The sequence below is a fragment of the Nilaparvata lugens genome, chromosome 9, assembly GCF_014356525.2.
Source record: "Nilaparvata lugens isolate BPH chromosome 9, ASM1435652v1, whole genome shotgun sequence".
In the NCBI taxonomy this organism is placed as follows: Eukaryota; Metazoa; Arthropoda; class Insecta; order Hemiptera; family Delphacidae; genus Nilaparvata; species Nilaparvata lugens.
Genome location: NC_052512.1, coordinates 21,987,021 through 21,996,139, shown reverse-complemented (window position 1 = coordinate 21,996,139; position 9,119 = coordinate 21,987,021).

The window sequence follows — 9,119 nt, the reverse complement described above, 5'->3', positions numbered from 1 at the left end:
GATCACGAAAATTTGTGATTGCATCTAGCCAGAAGTTCCTATAGTTAGATGGACTTTCAACTGTCAGCATTAAATATCAAGAGCATGCAATCTTTCCATTAAATCAATGATGACTGTTTGATGTGAAACCATAGACTAGTAGCTGTAAACTTGATTAGGAGCAGATGTTTCAATATTAAAACTGAGAAGTCAGTAATCCAGAATATAAGAATGTAAAAGCAAAGAGAAAAATCTGGTGTGGCGCACTCACACAACTTTCCTTGCCGTTATGAAAATTGATCACCTAGTGTTCCCGCGCATCTCAAGTCTACTATTCAAAGTTTTGAGCCAGCTGGTGACAGGGCAATAACACTGGAGACACACATGAGGTCTGCTATCTCTTCATAGTGAATGATTTAATAGAATCAACAATAATTTGCGATTGAATAATCACATTTTCTCGAATTTAAAGCTTATTTTCAATTTTAGGTGAAAATGTTACTGAACATTAATTGTAGAGATTTTCATGCTCAATCTACTCCACTTGATTTTTTTTGTTTCAATTGTATCAGAAGCCTGATAATTGGGAATCTATCGGCATTGATGGGGCGGAGCTCCTGAAATTTTTACAGATATGGGACTTGTGGCAGTTGATCGAGCTTATCAATGACTATTTTAGGTATGAATTCGATCAAAATCGTTGGAGCCGTTTCCGAGAAAATCACGAAAAACCCTGTTTTCGACAACATTTTCGCCATTTTAGCCGCCATCTTGAATTGCATTTGATCGAAATGGTTCGTGTCGGATCCTTATAGTGAAAGGACCTTTAAGTTCCAAATTTCAAGTCATTCCGTTAATTGGGAGATGAGATATCGTGTACACAGACGCACATACTCATACACACACACACACACATACAGGCCAATACCCAAAAACCAGTTTTTTGGACTCAGGGGACCTTGAAACGTATAGAAATTTAGAAATTGGGGTACCTTAATTTTTTTCGGAAAGCAATACTTTCCTCACCTATGGTAATAGGGCAAGGAAAGTAAAATATAGCATAAGAAGGTATCATATGGTATAGGTTATTTATGTGCCAAATTTCAAGCCGATTTTTGTTAACTCGAGCCGATCACTGTCGATTACCGTCTATTATGTGCTTTGTCATATTATGTTTTTGTCGATACTGTCTATTATGTGTTTTGTTGGGTGAGAGTGTAAGAACGGCACAGTATGAGAGACTCTACCAGCGTGACATAGCTTTATCCAAGGTTTATAAAAACCAGGTCAAGACACCCGTGTTCCTCATGGAGCGGCCATCTTGTGCTGTTTTTATGGCGGCACATTTGAAAATCCAATCTAATTCAATTTGATCATAACAAAATCATGCATTATGCATTTTAAAAACAATGTTCTAGTTATATATTATAATATTTAAATTCAGGTTTTCAATTTTTTAATAATGAAATTTCTAAATAGTTCAATGAATGATTTATTTATTATTAAAAATTGTTCTTGTTCTTGTAACTTATGGATTATGATTCATTAAGGCATTGGGACAAGACAGAAATATGCGGGGCCAACTTCAAAAAGAGTTTAAAGTTTCCAATGAATTAAATCTAAAAATCAACAATTCAGTTTCTAGTATTTTCTTAAATACTATAATTCTGTTGAAATATTGTTTTACAATTCCAATTACTAATGACAATCTACAATGATAACAGCTAAAAATGAATTTGAGAATTGGTGAAATAGAACCCCACAAAATGGCCATTTTGCAATGCATCAAGGGATTGTGTCATCACCTGTCAGTATTTATAGACCTTGGCTTTTTGAAAAACAACTACCAGGACTATCGGCTTAAGTTGACACTGAAATTTGCAACATAAACGCCCTATACTATGGGATGATTAGCTTCTCATGCTATCTCTTCTCTATGGTAATAGTATAAAGCTGCGTTTAAACCCAAGTTATTAATAAAATGTTAATAACTTAATCCTAATAGATTATATCAGATTGAACGGAACTTGACAAACACATGTTCATCAATGTGTTAGATCATGATCAAAGTTATGATCAATCTAATAGAGTCTATAAGGATTAGTTATTAAAATTTTGTTAATAACTCTGGTGTAAACGCAGCTTAAGAGCTTGTTCACATGACAGCGACTTACTATATGCTCGGTTGTCGCGCGGTTGGCAAATCCTCGATTTGCCAGTCTCGTACACATGACAGCGATTCATGAGCGATTTGCCCTCGGTTAAGTCTGAGTTTACAACCGCCGCGATTCGCCGGCGACTACTAAAACCGAGTGATCGCGCGACAACCGAGCGTAAATCGCTGTCATGTGAACAGGCTCTAAGAATGAGATATTAGAAGAAGTAGAAGCACATGAAAACGAACGATTTTTAATTTCAATTTCAAAGTACAGAATAATCTTGATTTACAAGAAAACTTTTGATACAAGAATTACACTTCTAAAAGTAATATAGAATTTTTTTGTTGTTTTACACTTATAATTTTTTGAGTTGAATTTTTCAAACAAAATTTGTTCTTCAAGCCAGCTTTCCAATGTATTTGTGCTCAGCTAGACAGAAACATAATTCTACTGATTTATTTATTTACAAAGGCAACTTTCCACAAGTATTTTAAGCCCAGGTTATGATGAGGGGATGAATATAAGATATTCAGAATATTACAGTTCAAACGTTTCAATTTGTGATGATTTCATGAATGGATCAATAGAGATGATGAATAGCTGAAATGAGACTTGAGAATGAGTATCTGGTATAAAATGAGAAACGTTGGGATTTTTTGCACAAATATGTAAACTCTCTAATGGTGTTATTTTTCTGTCCTACAAGACATAAATTGACTGGAGAACTGGACTTCACTTGAAATACAACTTGGAACTTTAAAGAATTATAATTTTCAGTAGATAAATCAAATCAAATATTTGAGGGAATTTGAAATATGAATAAATAATTTAATTAAAAGTAGTTTGTTCGTTGATATAAATCATTACTTCCAAAATAACGAAAAAAGTCATGCTTGAGCAACTGATAGGTCGAAAAATTATTGTTAGTCACTGTCTTTGCTCAAGTTAAACCTCAAGTTCACATTTTAACACACAAAAGTATTAAACCTCACAAAACATTACATTATTATCGTTGGTTGCTCATGATACAATCGATAGAAAATTAGCACCAAAATAATTACATAAATAATACGTACAAACAAAAATTGAGCTCAAATTATTAACAACTACGGTTTTGCTTTTCAAGGAATTTCTGCTCTGCTTGGCAAACAAAAATTACTATTTGTTCTTATGGGAGTGTTCACACCAAGCAACTATGACTAGATAGACAATATCATTAGTTTTATACGAGTAGTCACACATTGGCCGACTTCAAATGTATTAAAAGTTGTCCTATGGTGAATACTCGCTAATAAACTAATAGTCATAGTTGCCTGGTGTAAACACTGTCTTAAGTACCAACAGTATTTTTGTTGCCCAGTAAGGCAGAAATCAATTTGAAATGCTTGAGAATATGAGTAGGCAAGTAATGAGATTATACTAGCTTACTCTAAAGACTTGGCACTCTTGTTTAAATACATAGAAAATACAATTACAAAGTAAATGTAAAATATTACAAAAATGTACAACATTACATCATCTTAATCAACCAATTATCTTAAGTAGTAGATAGTTGAATGCTCTATAATACAATATAAATATAGTAATAATAGCAAACGAATAAAGGCAATTGTATATTCAAAAATGAGAAAAAAAGTAAAAGTAAAAAAGTAAATTCGTATGGCTTTTGTTGGTGGGGAGTCCCTTGCGGGAAGGTCCCACCGCCTGAATATATAATTTAAGCCGTCAATGGGCCTTACGACTGTCATACTTCAGCCGGGACCGACAGTTTAACGTGCCCATCCGATAACACGGGAGTGATCTGTTTAAAAAACTTTTGGCTCTCAGTGGGGTTTGAACCCGGGATCTCTATGCTGCTAAGCAAGCACTCTATCCACTAGACCACGGATCACATGAGAAAAAAATCATTCTATAAAGCTTTGCTTTCTGATAAATTGAAAGTTTATCAGAAAATGAATACCAATTACCTATTATGACAGTATTAACACAAGGCAACTTTGACCTGAAATAGAATACCATTCATTGTCATTGCAGCTTTCACACATAAGCTGTCTTCGAATGTATTATAATTCAGCGTATGTGTAAACTAATGCTTTTCTGATTTTCATGAGAAAAACTAAATTGGCATTCTCTTTCTGATAAAAGTTGCTTCATGTGAATAATCCTTCAAGAATCAATAGTAGGCCTATGCTGTTTCTCAAATTTATTGAAAAGACTGATAAATAAATGAAAAAAAAAATCATAAAAATCTTTAGAACAGTCATTATAAAAAATCAATACCGGGGTTTCAGAAGAAACATTAAAATAACATAATTTAATTAATAACATTTTTTTAGCCAATTCGTTAAATGTAGAGCATGATAATGATGTAATAATAATCTAATTTCAAAATCATGTAATTTATATAAATTAAACTGAATATTATAATAGAATATTTACACTAGATTGTAATTACACCTATGAACACGTAGGCTATTATTATATTAACGATAATAATGAATAACTTATATTAATAAGTTATATTAACTATAACTTACTAAGACTAAAACTATAATTACATTGTCTTTATATTACAATAGTAGTTGAAAATGTGTTCTTATTAGTGAAGTATTGATCAGTCATTTTTTACTATCAAGAACTATTTGTTCGTAAATAGATGTTTCTATCGAGAGATAATTTCTCAAAAAACTTTGAGCAGTCCATGGAACTCAATGCTTTCCATTGAACCAAAGCTGAATGCCAGTATAGTATTCATATTCACTTCAGACTTTCGCCATTGGGTGAATGGAAATGATCAATGTTATTGATGAGGAATAATCACAGTTTAAAACGAATCTTACTCAAGATATTCTTGTTCACAATGAGTTCAACTCACTGTTAATGGTCTGATGGAGGTTGGTAAGTAGTCCTAATTCTTAAGCGCTGAAACAATAGCATTGGTTCTATGTGAGTGTTCACACACAGAAAATTTGTCCAGGGAAAGAATACCATTGTTCCTTACAGGTGTCTTCACACACAGGCCGACTTAAAACGTGTTTGGCCTACATACAGTTGTTGAGAAGTATGGAAACAGCTGATTTTTTTTCTTTTACAAGGAAAATTTTACGATAGGTCTGATAGGATATCCTTTTCGAATTTAAAAATAGTTATTTGTACAACTAGTGCGCAAAGTGACAGTTTGCTGCACCGAAAGAAACGTTTACGCACGAGCCGTAGGCGAGGGCGGGATTATTTCTTGAGTGCAGCAGAGGAACTTTGCGCACGTATTTCACATTAACTTTTTCCTACAGTTACCATTGGATATAAGAAGTGGTTGATTATGGGTAAAATGATGACTGAAATCCATCAAATGTTTGTCTGTATAATTTTGTTATTAATAGCAACTTTAATTTATTTTAAACTTGATAATCCAATTGAAAATTAATAATCAATAATTTATTCAAATTAAAAAATGAATTAATCCAATTAATTTGAAAATTTGAATAATTTTGAGTAAATCTTAATTTCTAAATGATTTTTCAACCAATCAATTTATGAATGAAAAAAATATTATTTGAAATAATGAATAATTAATAATATTCAAAATGTATAATTTGAATGAGTTCTCATTTTTATTTATTTGAAAATAAAAAAAATATATCGATAGAACAAATTCACATTCAAAATACATGCCAACAATGTCAACAGCTGATTGGGATGGCTGCAAGATAATATGCAAAGTATTAAGAGTACGCAAAGTAATACTTTGCGCACTAGAGCGGAAAAGTGATTCTTTGCGTTTTGTAATCAGTGCAGGAATGGTCACTTTTCAAGGTAACTGTAGGAAAACTACTTTTATGTCGCTTCAAAACTTTTTTCCGCCATCTTGAATCTAACTTAATTTTTTTGAAATAAGGTGGTCATATGATACTTTATTTTGAAACAGAATTACAAGAGAAAAAATGAATGACGAAAACTGCAAAACAATATCTCAAACCGTTTCAAAGTTATTAACATTTAAAGATACTTATAAATCATACAAAATTGATATGAATGGAATACATGGAAGAATTTAAACAGAATTTATATAAAGAAAAGAAACAGAATAATAATAAAAAAATCTATCAGATTTCACTTTTCACTTTTAAGCGTTAGTAAACTTACAGTAACATCACATTTTCAACACTTTTAACAGGAAAGTTTGATCTGTCTGATTCTTAATATTCTGAATAATTACATTTTTGTATGATTTATTAGTACCTTTGAATGTGAATAACTCTAAAACGGTATTAGATAACCATGTTCCGTCCCACCGTCCAATTTCTCTTGAAATTCAGTATCGAAATCATGTAAAATATGGAACTACCTTCCCATTTGACTAAATGGAGTTGAATTCAAACATGGCGGACAAAAATGTTGAGACAGAAAAGTAGATTTTTAATTCGAATAGGATCCCCAACATCAGATTTCCCTTGTGAAAGAAATATTTATCTGTTTCCATATTTTTCATCAATCCTATACAAAGACTGCTTTAAGAGCCAGTGGTATTTTTGCCAATAATGACCAGCCTATGCATTAATAGTCCGATAAGAATTGATGAGGTTCTCTGAAAATTATAGTCGACCTATTTGTCACGCCCATCAGGAACAATGATTTTCTTTGCACACCAGAGCATAAATAGATTGGAACGCGGGGCTTAAGGCCCTGCCTTAATTTGATTGAAATACTGTCACAAAATCGAATATTTGTAAAAGTATAATTTCAATCAAATTAATTTTAGATAAAAATAGACAGAGAATTGGTGTTATATGTTCAAAATCTGAATGTAACTCACTTCATCTACTAATACTATCATGTACATGTATGGTAAGATTAATTTCAAACTGCCAGAATTTCTTATAAATAACACATACCGGGCATAAATTATTGAACACATTTTTGACCGAACGCAGTGAGGTCTATGTTTTAGCTCGGGTTTTCTTTTGTCTGTATGTAACGCATTTACAGCCGAACGCGTTGATAGAATTGTATGAGATTTGGCAGGAATATTCCTTTTTAACTGCGCGTCGATGTATACACAAGGTTTTTTTTAAAATTTTGCATTTTAAGGATAATATGAAAGGAAAAGGAATTTCTTCCATATCACTATACAGGATATCTTCTACTCTGAAGATAGGACTAGTAGTTCTGTGAACAGTAGACTTCACGCAGTTTTCACATCCACAAGTATGTGATGTCACCTGTTCTAGTTGATTCAGTTGAATAATAATTTACTCTTAAAAACTGTTATGTGTTTTCTCCAAGATCAAAAACTCACTTATGTTAATAAACTCAGTTCACGTTTGAATTTGTATCCCATATGATAAATTATCCAGTTCCGTGATAATCTTTCCATCTGATAAAATATTTCTCAACTCTGTATTTCTCTGACGCACCCTGTACTTAAGAGTCAATTTTTTCAATCAAGAATATTACAATTTCTTCAGAATTATTTAGTTCAATTAATCATTTTCTATTTCATTTTCAATCACCTATTAGATTTGTTTTTCAAATAATAAATTGATAAATTATGTATTAAATTTTGAGAAAAAATAAATAAAACAACAGGTCAATGAAACTTGCATGTTGTATAAAGATGGAAATAAATACATTTGAATTTGAATAATAATTTTTATTTCCAAAATTAATACATGTTAGCACTTCATAATAGATAAAATCATTCTATTAATACCTTAGAGATGATTCGATAATGGAAATCAAATTTGAAACAAAAGAAAATTAAAAAAAAAAACAATTTAAATACACTATTGGCATCACCCAGCAAAGGAAAAATCCTGTCCGCTGAGTGAGAATGTGAGAATATTGATACTAATGGGCACACATCATAAAAAATATTGAAACCCCACCTTATAGTCCTAAATAGTCTCGGCCTGGAGAAGTAGGCCTAGATGTCTGGAGAAGCCGGTGAACTGGTGACACCAGATACTTATGAATGAGAAAACTGCGTGAGGTCTACTGTTCACAGAACTACTAGTATAGGTTGATAAAAAAATATCAAATAAGTTTCTTTCTTTATCCGGCGCTACAGCCCTAGGTGAGCTCTGGCCTCCTTCACAACACACCTCCATTCTTCCCTGTTCATGGCTCTTTCCTTCCATCCTCTTACCCCCATCTTTCTCAGGTCATCCATCACTTGGTCCACCCACCTGTTCCTTGGCCTACCTTTCTTTCTTCTGCTGTGCAACTTGCTATTAAAAACTATTTTCGGCATTCTAGCCTCACTCATCCTCATCACATGCCCCAACCACCTTATTCTTTGGGCTTTAATGAAGCGTACTATATTTTCTCCTTTTATTAATGCTTCTATTTCCTCATTTTTTCTTATTCGCCATTGCTGCTCATTAATCTGAACGGGACCGTAAATTCTTCTTAGTATGGATCTTTCAAAGATTTTTAATGCATTTTCGTCAGCCATATTCATCACCCAAGTTTCTGCCGCATATGTTGCCACTGGACGCACCAATGTTCTATATATTGTTATCTTGGTGCTCCTGCCGACCAACTTACTTTTAAATAATCTAACATTGGCATAGTAGGCCCTATTAGCTGCTTGAATCCTTTCTTTTATAAAAGCATTATTACCTGATCAAATAAGTTTACTTACATGAATATTGATTCATTCATTTTCATTTTTAGGGAATACTCACAATTTGAAGTAAATTCCACTGTACTATAATAAGGGAGTCTAGCAATTTGTATGAACGAAATTCAAAGACTTACAAGTTGGAGTTTCTCTATGCGTTTTTGAACGTTGCAACTCGTCGTATGATTTTAAAAGACTGTTTTTTGTTGATCTTAGAATCAATGCTTAATTTTAATGTAAAATAGATTAATTATGCAAATTTATGTCTCGCCATCAATGTCAAAAATATCGAATCGGTCCAAAAACATTGATATTTGCAAAAAATCGATGTTTGATACCAAACACTAGTTCAGGCCCGT